At 35.8% G+C, this 20969-nt stretch overlaps 1 long non-coding RNA gene across 6 annotated transcripts; it reads right to left on the bottom strand.

The window, feature by feature from the left end:
* Positions 1-9692: 9692 nt before the first annotated feature.
* On the bottom strand, positions 9693-18613 carry LOC111990136 (uncharacterized). Of its 6 annotated transcripts, XR_010627900.1 has the most exons (6): positions 18220-18471; positions 17362-17482; positions 17164-17251; positions 16971-17096; positions 13711-13800; positions 9693-9808 (listed from the first exon to the last, which is right to left on the bottom strand). It is a non-coding gene; the product is annotated as an uncharacterized LOC111990136 (long non-coding RNA). The 6 variants fall into 6 exon arrangements; XR_010627901.1 differs by having other exon boundaries at positions 13711-13836; positions 16971-17251; positions 18220-18613; XR_010627904.1 differs by having other exon boundaries at positions 13711-13792; positions 16971-17251; positions 18220-18609.
* Positions 18614-20969: the final 2356 nt, after the last annotated feature.

Genomic DNA, 20969 nt, shown 5'->3' with positions numbered 1-20969 from the left:
CGAAAATATTTAATTAGCATAAAATGGTCATCTGAACAGCTTAGGTGGCACAATACCGCCAACCACCATACCCTCCACAATTTAACACGTTTTAATTTAACCAAGCCTACTTTGTAAATCCTAGACCCATCCATAGATGTTGTTTCAAACATTGTTACTAGTATCATACGATACGTATTCTATCATAGTGTATCATGTGTAAAAAGTTTTATACCATAAGAGCATATGGAAATGCACATGAATTGTACGATATAGTATGTGTCACGATGCAAACCTGTACTTCAGATTCTTAAAGCATGACAAGCATATTAATATCAAGGTTAACTCAATACTAAAATGAACCAACTAAAGCAGAAGGTGCTTATCAAAATTCATTTATTGTCATTTTTTTTTTCCTTGCTTAAAAGCCATAATATACAAAATTCATAAAAATTTAAAACTTCATTACTTTCAAACTTTGCAAGATTAACAACTTGGCTAAAACTTGAGGTACTCATGTAAATATTACATAACTAAACGTTTAGCAAAAACTCTTATTTACAAACCTAACCCCTAAGACATACAACTAGGGTTCAAAACAAACTTAACAAACTAAGGCTCCAAAAATACGTCTTAATTTGCTCAAAAGGATCAAGTACATCTTGATTCTTATACAACCAAAAACTACAACTTCTATACAACAAAAGAACCATACATTCTAACAAACGTGAACCATAGATCCCTTACCTCCTCGAATACTCTTGCTGCTTCCAAGAAAGAGCCTGTGCACTGAAAAATAATATGGTGAGCTGCAAAACCCAGTAAGGTTTTAAGTTCTACGAGCATTTAATAAGAATGCATGTAAATCAAATATGTTATGGATATGCCAGCTTTAATAAATAGCCTTCATACTATTCTTAAAATAACTTATGAACTTTCATACAAAAATACATCATTTTTCCTTTCACGTAATGATAAAAAGGACATAATAAGAAACTTTAACATAATTCGATAACCTTATCTTTAAATAGACTATAAAATATTTTATCACAAGCTTTCCATTAGACTTATAATATAATCAGCATATTTTTCTTATCATAATATTTTCTTATAATTTTGAATTGCGTAATAACTTATTAATTATATATTACTCAGTCCAATTGTAACTCTATCACAACTTCTGGAAGGCTTCCAGCACAATCCAGTATTCCCCACAATGCTAAGAAATTCCGAGGTCATATCAAAAAATGTCACACCCCTTTCAGGGTGATCAAATCATCAACTATAGGTGTTGGTGGGCATCCTCCACAAGTTGATATTTTCCAAAAGTTGGCCAATCAATCAATATTTCCATGGAAATGCTAGTACTTTAACCCTACTAGCTAAGTTCAGATCATAACAACGGACATAATCCGAAAACTATATTTTCCTGATAATTATGCTTTTACGTAAATATTCATAATAGTAGCATATCCACTTCATTCTTAAATACTATGTTCATGGTATGAGTAATAACATCAATATGCTAAAAAAAAAAAAAATCATANATATATATATATATATATATATATATATATATATATATATAAGATTCAAAATTCACGTACATAATTAAAAGGTTTTAATGCATAACAATTTTTCTAGACAAACCTTATGCTTATTGTACAAGGTGCTGCTTCCCCTCAAGCCCATTGTTCATAAAACCCATCATAATGATACCACGTGTACAAGGCCTTGGGCTTGTTAGGCCTCAGGCCTTGGTGCAACGTGCGTGGTTATATGTACTATTGGGCCTATGAACTTGGCCCTAGGAAAGGCTTGAGGCCCACCCAAAGCCCAAAAACCGTAATTAAGCCATTATGACATGAATGGAAAAGGTGAGACCCTACCTGGTCGAGGAATACAATTTCCCAGAAAGGTGAGTCGCCAGATGCTCGGTATTGCCTGGGGAGTATCGCTGCCGGACAGATCATCTAATGTGGCAACTAGTTCCAATGCCACTCTTACCGCCTCCCATTCCCAACTAAACACCCACTTAAGGATAATAACACTAGACCTCCATTCCCACTCACCACAAAAGCAATCATAACTCTTCCACTAATCTTGAGGTATAAATAAGAGATGAGAATGAGGAAAGGGGGTTGGCAATTCTGGAAAAAAGACTAAGGAAAGAGAGCAAACACTCAAAGGGAGCAAAGGAGCGATCCTGTGAGGGAGAGAGAAAGGTTTGAGGAAATAGAGTTGTGTTTGGGCCTGCCGAGCATAAGACCACCCACAGTAGGAAACACAAAAGCCCACGAAACAATAGATTGTGAGCCCATGTAGAGGTTGATGAGTGCTTAGAAATTAGTGGGCTGAAAGGTCTTCGAATGTTGATGATCTTGAAGAGTGAGTCCTGAAAAACCAAAGAAGATCAGAGAAGACCGGTGGAGGCCGGTCTTGAATCCTCCGATGGTAAAGTTAGTGGATTGAAGTAGAAAAGAAAGCACTTCAAAGACTTCACCAATTTTTCTCTAGAATCAAAAAAGTGTCCATACCTCTGCGTAGAAGGGTCTTTATATAGTGTTAGCTTGACAGTTATTTCTCCTATCGTCGTAGAGTTTGGAGGATTCAGATGGTAACTTCCATAACTGTCATGGGAGTTACCTCATCGGGACTTGTGTTCTGATTCAAACAACATGACTCTTGGCTTTTGGAAGAGTGTCATGACTTTTGGTGAACCTCACTCGTCCATCACTAAGGAGGTTCGTTGCTAATACGTCCTTCATTGGACGAGTGAATAAAGGACGAGTGTAAGAGGACAGTAAGAGAGGGACGAGCATAACAGCCACTCATTCTCCACTTTGTACGTTGTTATGGACGGCCATATGGACGAGAAATCAGCTTGGCGTTTTCTTACACCATCAGAGGTCTTGCCCACAACCATACATTTTGGGTACACACAATTGGCGTCGTCTGTGGGGATCTCTTACAAAGCTGTGGTTCTGTCAAGGTGTGCACGAGAAAATGTCTAGAGGTTTGTTTGGGAGTTATGCTGAAAGTGGTTCTGGGAGGTCTTCACAAGGATCCACCTGGAAGGAAAGAAGGCAAAAAAGACGCGAAGATAGGGAGCACGAGGAGGAAAGGCAGTATGGCCTCAAAGAAGGGTCGTTTCAAACGTACCGAACAATGTCAGGTACTTCGGGGCGCAATCGTTTAGACAGAAGGGATGAAGAGCACGATCAAAGGGATGAGGTGCTTAAACGTCTTCATAGGTTGGTGAAGGACTTAGAGTTGTAAACAAGAGGTAGGTATCAGAGAAGGGACCACGATGAGCGAAGGGAAAGGTCGGCTAGTGTCGGGGATCACCGTGGAGTAGGGTCCCATCAATCTGGGTCTTATCGGCACCGGGATTGTTCACGAAAATATGCAAACCGAGATTCGATTTCCCTAAAGGAGAGACAACCTCAGAATGCGGCCATGGACGCTATGAGCCGCGCATTACGCCGAGCTGCCCAGTCACCATTCTCGAGGGACATTGAAAGGGCACCTATACCGAGCAGATTTACAAGACCTTCGTTCAATTCTTACAATGGAAAGACGGACCTAGTGGAACATGTAAGCCATTATATTTAAATGATATCTTTGCACACTTATAATGATGCACTGATGTGTAAAGTGTTCCCCTCAAGCCTCAACCCCACTACTTTGAGATGGTTTAATGGATTAAGAAAGGGCTCAATTCACAATTTCTCCGAATTGATTCAAGAGTTCGGTGTATGGTTCATAACCTGCAGTTGAGTCCCTTAGCCCATGGATACGTTGCTGTCAATGAAAATGGGGGAGGGGAAACCCTCTACAGCTACGCTAACTGGACTTGGGAGTTGTACAACAAGATTGGTGGAGGTAATGAAAAAATCGCGGCGAGTACTTTCAGGATAGGGCTGCCCGAAGATTTTCGGCCTACAGGAATTGTTGACGAGGAGGCCTCCCGAGGATATGAGGTAGTTGATGAGGCGTATCGAAGAATATAAATGTTTGGAAGATGATCGGCTACGGAGCAAGGGCAAGGCCCCGATCACAAATCATCCTCGGCATATGGGCTTATAGTGTAGGCCCCAGAAGGATTTGAGGATTCAAGAGCCAGGGCCACAGATGGGAGAGGTGAATATAGCCTTCAAGGAACCGGTGCATAGGATCATTGATTGGATTAAGAATGAGCCATACTTTCGGTGGCCAAACAAGATGGGGGGAAACCCATCTAGGAGGAATCAGAACTTGTATTGTACTTACCATAAAGATAAGGGGCATACCACTAAACAGTGTAGGGTGATAAAATATCATCTAGAGCAGTTGGTAAAAGCGGGATACCTGAAGGAGTTCGTGGTGGATCCTAGGAATTAAGAAGCTGGGTAGGGCACCTGGCCTCGTGGAAATCCTTTCCTAACCCCACTGGGAGTGATAGAAGTTATCCACGTAGCTCCAAGAGGTACTCAGGTGTCCAGCAGAAGGGAGGTACTAGCCATGGTATTGATGGAAGGATGCATGGATGATCAACCCCCTGAGAAGAAGTTGAGGTGTACCCGAGAGCCCATCGCCTTTAATGACAATGATCTAGAGGGCACGGTTCAACCACACGATGATGCTTTGGTGGTGACAGCCCGAATAAATGGTTTCTTAGTGAAGAGGGTAATGATAGATCACGGGAGTGGAGCTGACGTGATGTATCCTGACCTGTACAGGGGGCTTGGCTTGAAGAAGGAAGATCTCCTCAAGTATGATATGTCACTGATGGGATTTGATGGTTGGATGGTGATCTTAGAAGGGCAAATCGCGCTTCTCATGAATATGGAAGGCAAAGAGGTGATGGTAACGTTTATAGTGGTTGTCTTGTTTTCCCCTTACACAATGATCCTAGGAAGGCCATGGATTCACACGATGGGGGCAGTACCATCCACCCTGCACGTGAAAGTCAAGTTCTGTATGGAGCGGGGCATTGCCACGGTGCGGGGGAGCCGACAAGTGGCCACGTAGTGCATGGTAGCCATAGTTGGCTAAGGAATCAGACAGAAGGAATCAACTGAGAGGGCTTCCTCATAGCAATTACAGAAACCCCAAGTGGGAGCAGGGGCTAGCTTTGCCGAGGACTTGGTGAGAGTAACGATATTACCAGATAATGGTAGGAGTTCTTTTTTTGGAGGAAGCGTGAAGGATAAAGAGAAGGTAGAGATATTGCTCTTTCTTGTACAGAACATAGACGTGTTCACTTGGAGCCCGTATGAGGTACCCGAGGTGGACCCTGAGTTCATAGTTCACAAGCTCAACGTGGATCCCCTATGCCCTCCCAAGAAGCAGAAGTCGAAGAGATCGGCTAAGGAGCACGTTGATGCTATCAAACAAGAGGTTAAGAGGTTGAAGGTAGCCGGGGCTATAAAGGAGATTTTCTTCCCTGAGTGGCTTGCAAATACCGAGGTGGTAAAAAAGAAGAACGGTAAATGAAGGGTCTGTGTTGACTTTACTAACCTGAACGGAGCATGTCCAAAGGATCCATTCCTGATGCCGAAGATTGATTAGCTAGTAGATGCCACATATGGGCATGCGTGAATGAGCTTTCTAGACACTTTTCAGGGTTATCACCAGATTGTCCTAGCTGCTGAAGACCAGGAGAAGACAGCATTTATAATCCCTGATGCTAACTATGACTATACCGTGATGTTGTTTAGGTTAAAGAATGCCAAGTCTATGTATCAACGAATGATAACGAGAATGTTCAGGGACAAGATAGGGCGTACAGTTGAGGTGTACATTGATGACATGGTAGTGAAAAGCAGACAGGAAGTGCGACACATTGATTATCTCAAAAGAGTGTTCGAAGTACTTCGATAGAACAAGCTGCGACTTAATGCCAAGAAGTGTGCTTTCAGATTGGTGGTTGGCAAGTTCCTAGGGTATTTGATTAGTAACCGAGGAATAGAAACCAACCCTGATCAAATTCAAGTAGTAAAACATCTTAAACCACCGAGTAATCCAAAGGAAGTCTAAGTACTGATAGGTATGTTAGCTACCCTCAACCGATTTATTTCCAAATTTGCAGACCGTTGCCATCCATTCTACTAGCTTTTGAAGAAGTGGAAAGATTTCTAGTGGAGTGAGGAATGTGAAAAATCTTTCTGATAGTTGAAAGAATATTTGGTGTGGGTGCCCATGTTGACGACCCTAGAACCTGGAGAAGATTTATTCATGTATCTTTCGGTGTCAAAACCTGCCATGAGTGTTGTGCTTCTTAGTCACTAGGGAATGCAACAGCCAGTATACTACATTAGTAAGACCCTAGTTGATGCTGAGACAAGGTATTTACCCTTAGAGAAGTTAGTATTAGCACTAGTGCATGCCACTAGGAAGTTGCCCCACTACTTTCAGGCTCATACCATTTATGTATTGACCGAGTATCCTCTACAATTGTTATTGAAAATATTTGATTTCATAGGAAGAATAGCTAAGTGGGGAACTCGGCTTGGATCTTTTGATATCATGTACAGGCCTAGAAGCTCGGTGAAGGGTCAAGTCCTTGCTGATTTCATTGTAGAGTTTTCCTCGAGGGTGGAAAAGGAGTTGGTTTGTCCGGTCGAGGTACTCCTGTGGAAGGTGTTCGTAAACAGTGCCTCCAGCGCATTCGGAGTTGGGGCTGGGATTGTAGTTATCACCCTAGAAGGAATAAAGTTAGAGTATTCCTTTAGGTTGGGATTCAAAGCATCTAATAACGAAGCCGAGTATGAGACCCTGTTGGCCAAATTGAGAGTGGTTTTAGATCTTGGTGCTAAGGAAGTGGTGGTCTACTCGAACTCACGGCTAGTGGTCAATCAAGTGCAGGGAAGATTTGAGGCCAAGGAACCTTAGATGGTGGAGTACTTATGGTTGGTGAAATAAACCATGGACCGCTTTTCGAATGTTAGAGTGGTTTAGGTAGCTAGGGGGTAGAACTGGCACGCTGATTCTTTGGCCACGTTGGTGTCTTCCTCAATCGAGGAGATATATCGATTAATAAAAGTGGAGTTAGTAATAGAACCAAGTATCAATGCGATGATAAGTGTTTTACAGGTGACCGCAGCTAAGCCATGTTGGATAGATCTGATCATTAACTTTTTGGCCGAAGATCGTGTGCCTTCTAACGAGAAAGAAGTAGAAAAAATTCACCGGACAACAACTCGGTATTGGCTATTAGCTGATCGTAAGTTGTATCGAAGATCTTTTGGTGGGCCCTACTTGCGGTGTTTACACCCTAGCAAGATTGAAGGGCTTTTAGCCGAGCTACATGAAGAGGTGTGCGGCAGCCATGTAGGGGGATGTTCATTGGCACACCGGGCAATGACTCAAAGATTTTGGTGGCTACAAATGCTTTAGGATGCTAGCGAGTATGCTCGGAAACGTGAACAATGTCAGAAGCATGCCCCAATGATCCACCAACCGGTAGGGAGCTTGAATCCCATTAGTAGCCCTTAGCCCTTTACGCAATGGGGGCTGGATATCGTTGGTCTATTCCTTCGGGCAATTAGGGACTGAAGGTTTGTCCTTATGGCCGTGGATTACTTCACCAAATGGACAGAGGCGGAGGCGCTAGCAAACATCCGGGACGTGGATGTTAAGAAGTTCGTATGGAGGAATATAGTGACGAGATTCGAGATACCAGAGTCCTTAGTGTCAGATAACGAGTTGTAGTTTGACAGCAAAGCTTTCCACGAGTTTTACGGCAGCCTTAGTATCACAAACCGATATTCTACCCTAGTATATCCGCTGAGCAACGGTCAAGCCGAGGCCACCAACGAGGCCACCAACAAGGCCATCATGAATGGGTTAAAGAGGAGATTAAAAGGTGCTAAGGGCAAGTGGACGGATGAGTTGCCTAGTGTTCTATGGGCATACTAAATAACCACAAGAAGATCTACGGGAGAAACCCCGTTCTCTTTGACCTATGGAGCGGAAGCAGTCATACTAGCAGAAGTAAACTTGTCCAGTGCCCAAGTTTCAAGATTCAGACCTGTCGAGAATTCAAAGTTAATGCTGAAGTAGTTGAACTTGTTGGAAGAACATTGGGAATCAGCGACTATACGGCTGGCAGAATATCATTAAAAACTTGCCCGAAGATACAATAGAGACGTGAGGAAAAGGGAGTTTGGAGATGGAGATCTGGTACTCTGGAAGGTGGTGGGGAATACATGAGACGTCAATGTGAGGAAGCTAGCGCCAACTTGAGACGGACCATATAGAATCATCGCCATCACGGGCACATGGGCATACTATTTAGAAGATTTGGATGAAAGGCCACTTCCCCGACCATGGAATGCCCATAATCTAAAGAAGTTCTATCACTGACTATCCATACGCGGGGATATGAATTGAATGTAATGTGTATGTTTTATTAATTAATGCAAAAGTGATGTTTATCCATGCAGATGTATTTGTACTTACAATTCCAATGTTGCTGACCCGTTAGCCCTAGTCAACACGCATAAAGAGGACTAAGGCCAACTACTCTAAGGACAGAAACCTGCTTCTTAGTTCCATCTTCATTGCCGAGCAAGTGGAAACCTTACACTAAAATATTCTAAGGACAAAAACCTGTCCTCGCTTCGATCTTCATCACCGAGTAGATGGAAACCCTACATTAAGATATTCTAAAGACAGAAACCTGTACTCGGTTCAATCTACATCACTGAGTGGGTGGAAACCTAATCTCAAGATTCTGAAAGGAACCTGCTTCCCGCTTAGACCACCATCACCAAACGGGACGAAACCTTACTTCGGGTTACTCTAAGAGCAGAACATGTTCCAGTCATCGAACACACAGAGATCATGTCAAGTTATTCAAGGTGATGGAATCGATTTCTTGGATACAACCTAAGTCATGGTACAGGTAACTACTCTACATTTCTCTAAAGCATCAACGTATGTCAAAATTTGGTTCTTCTCACCGAGGAGCCAATTCTTTCTAGATATAACTGATCTCGACCAAGTTGGTCCTAGCCACCATGCATGACCGGCAATTACCTGCCTTTTTGGAGATAAATAAGAAAGTAGTTTCAATCACCAAACCGGGATTAAACCACTCGGTTATTTGGAATACGTGTATATATATAAAATAGAAAAACAATCAAATAAGCATGACATGGAGAATAACCTAGTAGCAAACAGTGATAATTAAAACAAGCAAACAAAAGATTAAGCCAGTGTTATGTCACCACAACCCGGTGACTATAGGGAAATAAAGTCTAGGAGAGTAAAGAATTAAACCATTGTTCCGTCACCACAGCCCGGTGACTTGGGCAAACCAAATAAGTAAGAGGGAAAGTAAATATTCATCAGAAATAAAAGCAAACTAAAACACAAATATCAAATGGCGGGATTGGTGGGCGGGAGTTGAGTTGTGTCATTGGCCTGCTGCTCTGGAACGTTCTCGATTGATGGCTGCTGAAATTGTACGTCTTTGGTGGTATTAAGGTTGCTGGTGACCTTAGGATCAACATGAGAGTCAATCGCCTGCACCAACTCCCTCATATTGGTGGTGTCTTCATCATTGGCAGCATTAGTTTGGCTTTGAACAGAGGGAGGGGGAGCCGAGTATGGGATTTGCTCTAGATTCCTTAGTGGGAAATCTTCAGGCACTCCCATCACTTGAAGGGTTGCCAGCCATCCCTCCCCGTACCCGTGAAGCCTAGCCTGATGGACGACAGGCTCCGCAGATTTCTCGGCATCCACGAAGCCCTCATCATACCACTTTTTTTCACAGGCTTCAAGGGCTGCCTTTAGGTCAGCTATTTCGTTAGCTTGGGCCAAGTTCAGGCTAGCTTGCATCCTATTAAGAAATGATATCATATATACTCAGCAGCTTGCATCCTATTAAGAAATGATGTCATATATACTAAGATACCATCTTTTTATAGTCATAATTATGAACATTATAACAACTTAACATGTATGTGTGATAAATTAGGCTTGCAATTATACAAACATAGAGCACAAAAGAATTCACATAACAAAAATTTAAATGTATTTTAAGAGACATGCATTTACTAATCTACCCAGACTACCCTTTCTAACTTCTAAGAACACTCATATCCATCTAAAAGTCTATAAAATCATAACCTATGCACTAATAGTACAATTGTCACTACCCAAACCTATACGTCAGATTTTAGAGCATGACCAGCATGTTAATATCAAGTTTAACTCAATACTAATACTAAATAACTAAAGCTGAAGGTGCTTATTAAAATTCATTTCTCGTATTTTTTTTCCCTTGTATAAAAGCCATAATATATATACAAAATTCATAAAACTTTAAAACTTCATTACTTTCAAACTTTGCAAGATTAACAACTTGGCTAAAACTTAAGGTATTTGTGTAAATATTACATTACTAAATGTTTAGCAAAAACTCTTATTTACAAACCTAACCCCAAAGACATACAATTGAAATTCAAAACAAACTTAACAAACTAAGGTTCCAAAAATACATCTCCACTCAAAAGGATCAAGTAAATCTTGATTCCTCCTATACAACAAAAAAGAAAAAACCATATCTTCTATACAACAAAAGAACTATACATTCTAACAAACATGAACCTTAGATCCCTTGCCAACTCTAATGCTCTCACTACTTCCAAGAAAGGACTTGTGCATTGAAAATAATAGGGTGAGTTGCGAAACCCAATATGGTTTTTAGTTCCACGAGCATTTAATAAAAATGCATGTAAATTAAATATCTTATGGATATGTCAGCTTTTATAAATAGTTTTCAATAGTCTTCATACTATTCTTAAAATAACTTATGAACTTTCATATGAAAATATATCATTTTTCCTTTCATGTAATAATAAAAGGACATAATAAGGAACTTTAATATAATTTCGTAACCTTATCTTTAAATAGGCTGTGAAACATTTTATCATAAACTTTCTAACAGACCTATATTACATTCAGCATACTTTTCTTATCATCATACTTTTCTTATAATTTTGAATCACTTAATAGCTCATTAATAATATATTAGTTAGTCAAATTGTAACTTTGTCACAACTTTTGGGAGGCTTCCAATATACTGTGCCAGGTATCTAGCATTCTTGACAGTGCTAGGAAATCCCAAGATTATTTCAGAAAATATCACACCCTTTTCAGTGTGATCAAATTATCAACCATGAGCATTGTTTGACATCCTTTACAAGTTGGTATTTTCCAACAAGGGCGGGTAGTTGGATATAGCAGAGTTCTCACCACTTTTAATGGCTAATCAATCAATATTTTCATGGAAATGACAGTAATTTTAACTCCTAATAGCTAAGTTCAGATCATAATAATGGACATAACTCGAAACCTATATTTTCTTAACAATTATGCTTTTACATAAAAATTCATAATAGTAGCATATATATCCACTTCATTCTTAAATATTATGTTCGTGGTATAAATAATAGCATCAATATACTAAAAAAATCGTATATATAAGATTCAAAATTCACGAACATATATTTTTACTTAAACCATGATTATATGCAATATCTCTAATTAAAAGGTTTTAATGCATAATAATTTTTTAAAACAAACCTTATGTTTATCAAACGCCCATATCCCTTATCCCTTATCTAAAAGTACAAGATGCGAGATATTTGAATAAGAGGAGCTCAAGTATCCACGTTCTCGTCACATAAATAAAGGACCAAAACTTATTATTGAAAATTCTTCCTAAATATATAAACTTACACATGAATGACAATCTAACTCTCAAACATAAGAAAATCTTAATTCCCATTTCAAAGAGGTTCCCCATAGTAATACACATACATACATACATACATATATATATATATATATATACAAATCACATAATCAAGAGAATCCATTATTCATATCAAACAATACTGTATCAAAAGACAAGTCCCAAAGGTGAGTCCCCTTCTTTGACACACTTAGCTAACTCCTTAATTAATAACAATTTTCCCTTGTAAAATTTGCATTTAATTAAATCATTATTTCGCTAAAGCAGTAAAATCCATAGACTAAGTTTTGAATTTATGAAGCTTCTACCTTACCAAGGAACAAAATTCTATAGCAACATGTTGTTCAATTTATATTTTTAAGCCAACAAGAAAACTTAATCAACTAATAAATAAATTTCATATTAAAACAGAACCTTTACATAATAAACTCAAATATAGAACAACCTTTACAATCCCTAAGCAATTATTTCAATCCAGTTTTCTAGGTCATTTAATATTTTCAATCTTTTCAAATTGCTAACATAATACTACAATATCCAGCTTCTATAATCAGACTAGAGAATATAGAAGGGAAACATAAAGCAAGCAATTACACCATTAAAGTTACCCATAACAAAGAAATAATTTTTTTTACTTACCCAAAAATTTTGAAACTAAAACTTTAGTATTAGGTGTCTGATTTGTTCTTTTGAGAGAGATATCTATATAGGTAAAATAGAGAGAAGGTTGTTGGTGAGAGAGAGAAGTATGGCTGGTGCAAGAACTAAGAAAGAGAACAAAGAAACAAACAGAAAGGAAAACGGTGCAGCATAGATAAGAGAGAAGGTTGGGGCATGTCTCATTATAAGGAGAAGGGTAGATGACTCACCCTTACAATTTTTCAAAATTTATACTTACCACCCCCATTAAGTTCTATGTTCTATAAAGGCCCAACAAATGAAATAAATCTACATATACACCCTAACCTTTATAATCTTCTTCCTACAACAACAAAAGAGCCTATATCTTCTATAACATCAAAATCTTATGCACTTAAAATAAATTAAAATAATGATAAGTATGTAAATCCATAATAATTAATCATGCAAATTGGCTGGGATACTACAATATGCATATCGTATAATAAAATCGTACGTGTCATATGATACATAAAGATATACTTTAAAATGATTTTTTTTTTTTTTGGTGGTTAAATTTTGTACTATTATTTGAATCTAACAATTTGTTATAACAATTGGACTACACACTTACACTGCACTTTTATATTTACAAATTTCTTTTCTATACTGTGAATCAGGTATTAACTGAAAATATAATTATTTTTTATTTTTGTCCTTATTGTTATAAGTTTAAGAGACTATAATGCCAAGAAGAAATATTTAAAAAAATTAAAAAATTAAAATAGAAAAAAGAAAAGAAAAGAAGAAGAGATAGTTAATGTTGATGATGAAGAAGAAAATTTCAATAAAGAAATAAGTTTACAAAATGATAAACATGATGATACATTGACTTTGATAGAGTTAATTAGGAAAAATGATGAATATAATAAAAATGAATTATTATTTTGGGTCATTTGTAATGTGTTATTACTTTTGAGTTTAATTAATTTGAATGTGTATATTATAAACACATGCTAGTTTGATTTATTTAGTTAGCTTTTTAAACATGATTATGTAAATGATGAATAAATTAGTTATTTGTTAAATATATTCAAAATTTATAATGAATATATTCTTAAATAATACATGAAAGCAGCATGTGTGCTCAGTCCTTTGCTGCAACAATATTTAAAGAGAAGGCCAATAATATTTGATTGAAAAGTTCCATCTTTTTAAAATAGTTTTGATAGAGATTCATAGACCCAATAGTGAAACCCTTTTTGGACAACCCTCAAGAAGGTTTTGTGATAGCCAACTATCATATATTTTATGCATAAGTAGGCTAGAAAAATTTAAAAAAAAATTAGAGGAAAGTAGCAAACCTTGGTGGTGGCGTTGATAAAAGGCAAAGATTGAGGGGGCGGACTATAGCGCGCGATTGAGAGAGAATGAGCAACGATCAATCTGACAATCTGTATGAATTTCACGTAATATATTTATTAAGCAATCTAGCCATAGGAATCCAATTTTCAGCCAACATTCAAGAAACATTAATAGAAGAAACCATTATGTTCAAAACTCTAATCATTAAAAAATCAAACCCACTTATCAATATCCCTTAAACTTTCGAATTGATAACCTTAGAGACCATTATGATTCAATTAATCTCCTTTCTACTATATAAACCTATCTCACCATCAATACCAATCTCAATTTCTAACATATGAATCATAAAAAATTCAAACCCATGGCTCAGTTAGAAGCATAATTTTAACCAAAAAAAAAAAAAAAACATAAATAAAACAAGGTTGTTATTTTTCAGCAAATTTTTTATGACAATTTGCTAGTCGAGGGTTAAAGAATTAGAACCCTTAATGTACATAACAAAATAAACCTTTTAACATTAACTAATTAAACTTTAAGACTCTTGCCATTAGACCTCTTAAAATTATTATTAGAGTCTTGTTAAGAGGTGCATTTAGTGAATTTTTTAATAGTCAATTTTAGAAAAATTTTGATATCATTTTCATAAGAAATGTAAAAAAAAAACTATCAAAATAATTAATTACTTTTTTCTTTCCCATAAAAAGTTTCTAAAATATTTTCTAAATCACATAGTTCATTAACAAATTCCTTAAAAATACCCTTAATAAGATCCATTATAGTAATATAAACGTAAGTCGTAAGTCTTGACTTAAAATTGTTGCCCAAAAAAGTCTTTACCCAAATCAATAACTATAATGGACTTTGACCAAAGTTAGTGCTCCATACTACTAATATTTACCAATTTTTCAAAACCCCCACCACAACTTTCCCATCTGAGCTCAGGCTTCAATTATTCTAACGTTGAAAGTTGACATACTGAGCCTAGGCTTCAATTATTCCCATCTGAGCCCAGGCTTCAATTATTTTAACTACTAGTCGCTAACTCATGCGATGTATGAGAAGGCTATTGTGTATAAAGATATAAACTATTCTTTTTATCTTCCTCTTTGATTGTACATTAGAATTCCAGTCTTATAGTTTCCTATCTTTGATATGAAAAATTAAATTATATAATGAAAAATAGAAATCAAACTTAAGTTTAAAATAAAATGAAGAATTAAATCTTTAACATCCTCAATTATTCATAAAATGTATGAAACACAAATTTAAAGAACTACTTAATCAATATTTCAAATAAATTGAAAAAGAAAATTTAAAAGTGTTTTTTGTATCTTCTTCCTTCGTTCCTTTGTAATAGTCACTGAATATGTACTTTTGTTTTCCTTGAGTATAGATGTTGGTGTGAGTTGCACATTGCTTTCAACATCAACTTTTAGAAACTTTGTAGAATCACCACCTTGTTCACTTGATAAGTTGCTACTACATTCATTTGAAGTATCATTGATGTAAGCCTGATAGTAAAACAGGTTGATAAATGTATTACAACATAAACAAATTAAATATCTAATTTGTAATTTTGCTATATTAAAAAATACTTACTTCTGACATTTTATCAAGCTAAATTTGCTTTGTCAGTATTTTCAAAAGATTCAAAAACTTTCTTGACAGTGTAAAATTCCCATCTATACTTAAGATTATAGTCATTTAGTTGTATTTGGAAAACAAATTCTATTCCATTCAGATTTTCTATTTGCACAGGAAAGACGACTTCTTTGGGCACCTAACAAAAGTAATATTTTTCAAATTGTACACTCAAGTAAAACTTGGACAAAGATGTTCTACTAAAAAAAAATTTTGTTCATAGCAATAAATGGGAGTTCTACTGATCCATGTTTCCTGTGGATGTCTCATAATGAGGTATGTACGAACTTTTTTGTTGATTGGAAGTAAACTTAATGATGAATGCTAACTATTTTGAAGGATAAAATGTTATACATAATGGTCGGAAGCAAAACTGATTTAGTGATTGTGAAAATTTTGCAAATATTTGACAGATTCACCAATAAATTATAAATCATTCCTTGGAAGTTGACTGTATCAATAGCATGTGTGCTAAGTCCTTTGCTGCAACAATATTTAAAGAGAAGGCCAATAATATTTGATTGAAAAATTCCATCTTGTTTCAATAGTTTTGACAGAGATTCATAGACCCAATAGTGAAACCCTTTTTGGACAACCTTCAAGAAGGTTTCGTGATGGCCAACTATCATATATTTTATACATAAGTAGGCTAGAAAAATTTAAAAAAAAAAAAAATAGAGGAAAGTAGCAAACCTTGGTGGTGGCGTTGATAAAAGGAAAAGGCAAAGATTGAGGGGCGGACTATAGCGCGCATTGAGAGAGAATGAGCAGCAATCAATCACAATTGTATATTTCAAGCAATACTAGCCATAGGAATCCAATTTTCAGCCAACATTCAAGAAACATTAATAGAAGAAACCATTATGTTCAAAATCATTAAAAAATCAAACCCACTTATCAATATCCCTTAAACTTTCGAATTGATAACCTTAGAGACCATTATGATTCAATTAATCTCCTTTCTACTATATAAACCTATCTCACCATCAATACCAATCTCAATTTCTAACATATGAATCATAAAAAATTCAAACCCATGGCTCAGTTAGAAGCACCAACAACAAATAGGCAAAAAACTTTGAAAGTTTCAATTTCGTACTCTTATTCAAAAGAATTATAAGAATTGCAGCAGCAACATAATTGCTTTGACTCTAATTATCTCTCTGCAATAGATTCTTCCACAATCTAAGAAGCTTTAATCTATATTTTATGCAAAGAAGTGACTCTTTGCACAAACTGTTGGGGACCAGCAGTTTTAGTTGACTGCCAGTGCCATGTCAAACTAAAGTAGAATGGTCAATAATTGCAAAAATTTTGGTTCTAGAAAGCGATAAATTTCCTACAATTTTATTTTGATAAGTGAGTTGAACATGGGGAGCTACAGTCAAAATGGAGATCTATCCAGTTGTTTAGTCTCTAATAACTCATGATCTTTGAAAGAATTTATTTTTATTTTTTTTAGGAGGAGGGGTGTAGTCTACATGGTATTCATGTTAAACAAAACATCAATCTATAAGAAAAATAATTTTAAGAATTGTTTACAGGAAAATAAAATTTATGCAAACAACCTAAACATTTAGAAAATATAAAGATCAAACGTTACAGCCCAACTTACTTGTCACCAATAAATTTTGCCTGAGTGAAGTAGCCAAGAGAGATCACCTCCATAAGATTATGTTGCTTATTAAGACCCTGTTGCCCAGCGAAATGCATAAGCCTGTGGCTGTCTAGAGTATTTCCCCTGTGTGCATTTAAGATAATGTTAGTGGAATCTCAAATAGATTAGGGTCGCTTCATAGCTTCCTCACCTATATAAAGTTATCCATATGTTTACAACTGTTTTTATGCTTTCGAGAGTCCTGAAAGGTTATATTCCAATCCATGGCCCCTAAAAACCTGAAAATTTAGTCATAATTATTTATTGCATACAATGACCAGCCAAATCAAACTTAATGCAAACAAATCAATGATATGTATATAAGTGATTCAGAGAATTTTTGGAAAACCTCTGACACTCGAGCTTCTATCCTCTCAGTCTGAACTGATATCTATTTTTATAAGCTTTTTCTGAGTGTTGTTTCCAATTGACTCGAACACAGACATGATGCCTTTGTATCTGCAAGTTTTCTGAAATATATTGATTCAGTTTTGAATGCAGTGAAGTACAGTGGTTTTTCTTTTTCACATGTTATAACTCAAGATAACATTTTCTACCAAAGAATTATTAACTTAACAAATTACAAACACATGTACTCTTGAATCGAAACCCCTGGATCAAAATGAAGCCAGGTGCATAACCCATGACTACTTGAAAAGCTGTATTATTCAAAATTAATAAAATTTTCTGCAATGACATTTGTGGCTTCATTAGAATAATCATTATTGATCTCCATCACATGAAATAGTATCTACACAGGGATAGAGCAGAAGCACTGCCACTCAAGTAAGCAATGCCTCCCCCATGTCACCTAAGCTGTCAACAGTAAAACCTCTCTATCTCAGCCTAATTGCATCCATCAAGTAATACAAACCAACATGCAAAACCCAGAAATATCCCTAAAAAGTCACAAACTTGGTCATCCATAAAAAACAAAAACAAATCTGGGTATCCATAAACTTGGTCATCAAAAACACGAAATTTAAACTCTAATCAACCACTAATCTATCAAAACCTACTGTATGTGAAATTTCAACTTCTGATGCAATCTGTATATTTTTTAATGAAAAAAAGCAGAAAATTTCAGATCCAATGTGAAATCGTACAGAATCTACAGATTACCTGTAGATTCTGTAGAATATTTTTTAATGAAAAAAAGCAGAAAATTTCAGATCCAATGTGAACTCGTACAAAATCTACAGATTACCTGAAAGTACAATGAAATCGGCGAAGAGCGAGCAAAGCAAGAGCGAATGAGTGAACTTGTAAGGGAGAGGTTTGAGGAATACAGAGAGAAAGGGGAAACGGCAGGACCCAAGACAAAGCAGAGAGAGAGAGAGCTCAAAGGTTAGGGTTTTGGGTTTTAAGAATGCATATAGGCTAGAGAGAGTCAGTCGCATAAAAGACTGCGAAAAAAATCGAAATTTAAAAAATAGAAAAAAAAAAATGCTGACGTGAAAAATTGTGGAAGCTCTAAAAGCTTCGGTTATATATATATATATATATAGATTATATCCTTCACGAAACTTGAAAGCATAAGTATTGGAAGACCAGTCATCGTTTGAGTAAGTTTCCTCAATCTGAGAGTCACCTTCCTCCTTAAAGTCATCTTTTGTTATTATTCACACTATGATCTCCTCCCTAACATTGTTCTGCAATATTTCAAATTAAACTGAATAAATATACATAAATTATAACTACACAAAATTTAATATTTTCAGTAAATAATAAAGAATTATTAACACAATCACCATGATAAATGACAAAACATCAAAAATAAATCCTTACTACCAACACAAACATCGCATTTATCATAAATCCTTACTACTGATAAGAACCTTGTAGTTCTCTTGTGAATAAGAACTTCCAAGAATACATCTGCCACCAATAACCACATTAATAGTACATCCCCATCACTCTTAACAATATATCCATCACCACAACAAGCCACATAAAATTATATGTGCACCAAGAATAGCAATTAATCTATAATGAGCAAATTTGTCACTTATTTAAAAACCTCAATAAAATAGAAAAAAAAAAATAATGTTGATTATACTGGGGAAAAAAAACATGTGTAGTAGGTGCTTGCATATAATTGAGACTAATCAATAGATTGGCTGGGGCCACCAATACACACAAACATTTCACTATTTACTAGTACCAAACTGTCAAGAACTTTGGCTACAATATGAGATTATATATTATGAAAGGGATATATCTAAGCCAATCCCAAAATTTAGATGAAGGAAATAAACCAACAAATTCATATACTAATCCACTACATGAACAAAATAAATCAAAATATAAGGATTTAAGAAAACTGACCTTTTGGATTTGATTGTGATTGGCAGAAAGAGAAAGAAAGAGTGAACAGTGGAGGGATCCAATTCCATCACTAATACATTCTTTCTTTTCAAGCAAATTAACTATTTACGACGGTTAGCATGTTTGTCGCAAATACAAATCCAATTAGGAAAAAAAAAAATTGCGATGGATAAATGTCGTCACAAATGTGAAAAGTGAGGGAATTTTCCCTCCAAAATATTTTACCATTTTTGATGGCTTCATGGCTACCGCTAATACCCTCTTTTATATTTACGATGGAAGAATGTTTGTCACAAATAATAGCACCATAAAAAATATATATTTTGTATTTTTGACGCACAAAAGCCGTCACAAGTGTTAATAGTTCCGACGGTTTTTTTTTCAGTCTCCGTAAATAATACCCTCTTTTATATTTACGACAGAAGAATGTTTGTTGCAAATAAGAACACTATAAAAATATATTTTTTCTATATTTTCGACGCACAAAAGCCGACACAAGTGTTAATAGTTCCAAAGGTTTTTCTTCCGTCATCGTAAATAATACCCTCTTTCATATTTACAATGGAAGAATGTTTGTCACAAATAATAACATCATAAAAAAAAAAAAAAATTGTATTTCGATGCATAAAAGCCGTCACAAGTGTTAGTAATTTTGACGGTTTTTATTTAGTTGTCGTAAATAATACTTTATTAGCGATGAACATTTTTATGCCGTCGTAAAAAGTAAGGCGGGAACATTTCCCTCCAAAATAAATCATATTTTCGACAAAAATAATAGGCAGTTTCGACGAACTCATTTTGCCGTCACAAATGTTTTAATATTCGACGAGTAATTGTCGACGAAAGAGACTTGCTGTCGAAAAGCCTACTTTTTTCGACGGCTTTTTGTAGTCATCGAAAAAGTTTTGTCACAAATAACAATCTTTTTTGTTGTGTAATCCATGATATAAAAATAAATAAATTCATATGATTTACGTTTTAATAACTATAATTTTATAACCAATTTGTAGGTGCCTCCTTTCACCATCTCTAATTGGAAATTTGTATTGCCACCATCACAAAAATACATTATACATCCAGCCACATATGGGAAGAGGCATATCACCCAACGTGAAAATACCGAGATGATTGGTTAGATTCTCCTTTTTAGTGGGTAAAGAAAAAGAATCAAGAAAATTTTAAGGTGAAGATTCAATTGTCGATATTGTTCCCCCTAATCTAAAGTCTTACATGGAGTCATTACTAAATTAATTATAATAAAACCTTGTAAATAACTTTATTAAAAAAAAAATGGAGATTACATTGAATGTCAAAAGATAACTCAAATTACAAGGAAAATTAAAACATATTTTTATCCTCTTGTTTTTATTATTTTATGCAAAGCAATACTAAGAACACATGCTGGAACTTTTATTATGAATGATGCACAACACGTTTCTGAAGACTTGATTATTACTGTTAACAGTTGGAGAGGGCAGAGCTTAAAGGCTGTAATTTGTAAACTTGGCTTGGGGGCTACTGTTTTTGAAATCTGGAATTCAGGAATGCTGTGCTGCTTCAAGGTTGTCCTAGTTTTGAATAGTGTTGTTACTTCCATTAAGAAGTTGAAAATGAGAACTGAGTGCAAAT

The sequence above is a fragment of the Quercus suber genome, unplaced genomic scaffold, assembly GCF_002906115.3.
Source record: "Quercus suber isolate HL8 unplaced genomic scaffold, Cork oak 2.0 scaffold_34, whole genome shotgun sequence".
Classification (NCBI taxonomy): domain Eukaryota; kingdom Viridiplantae; phylum Streptophyta; class Magnoliopsida; order Fagales; family Fagaceae; genus Quercus; species Quercus suber.
Note: the sequence above shows the minus strand (reverse complement) of the source record. Positions and strands in the feature narration are given on the sequence as shown.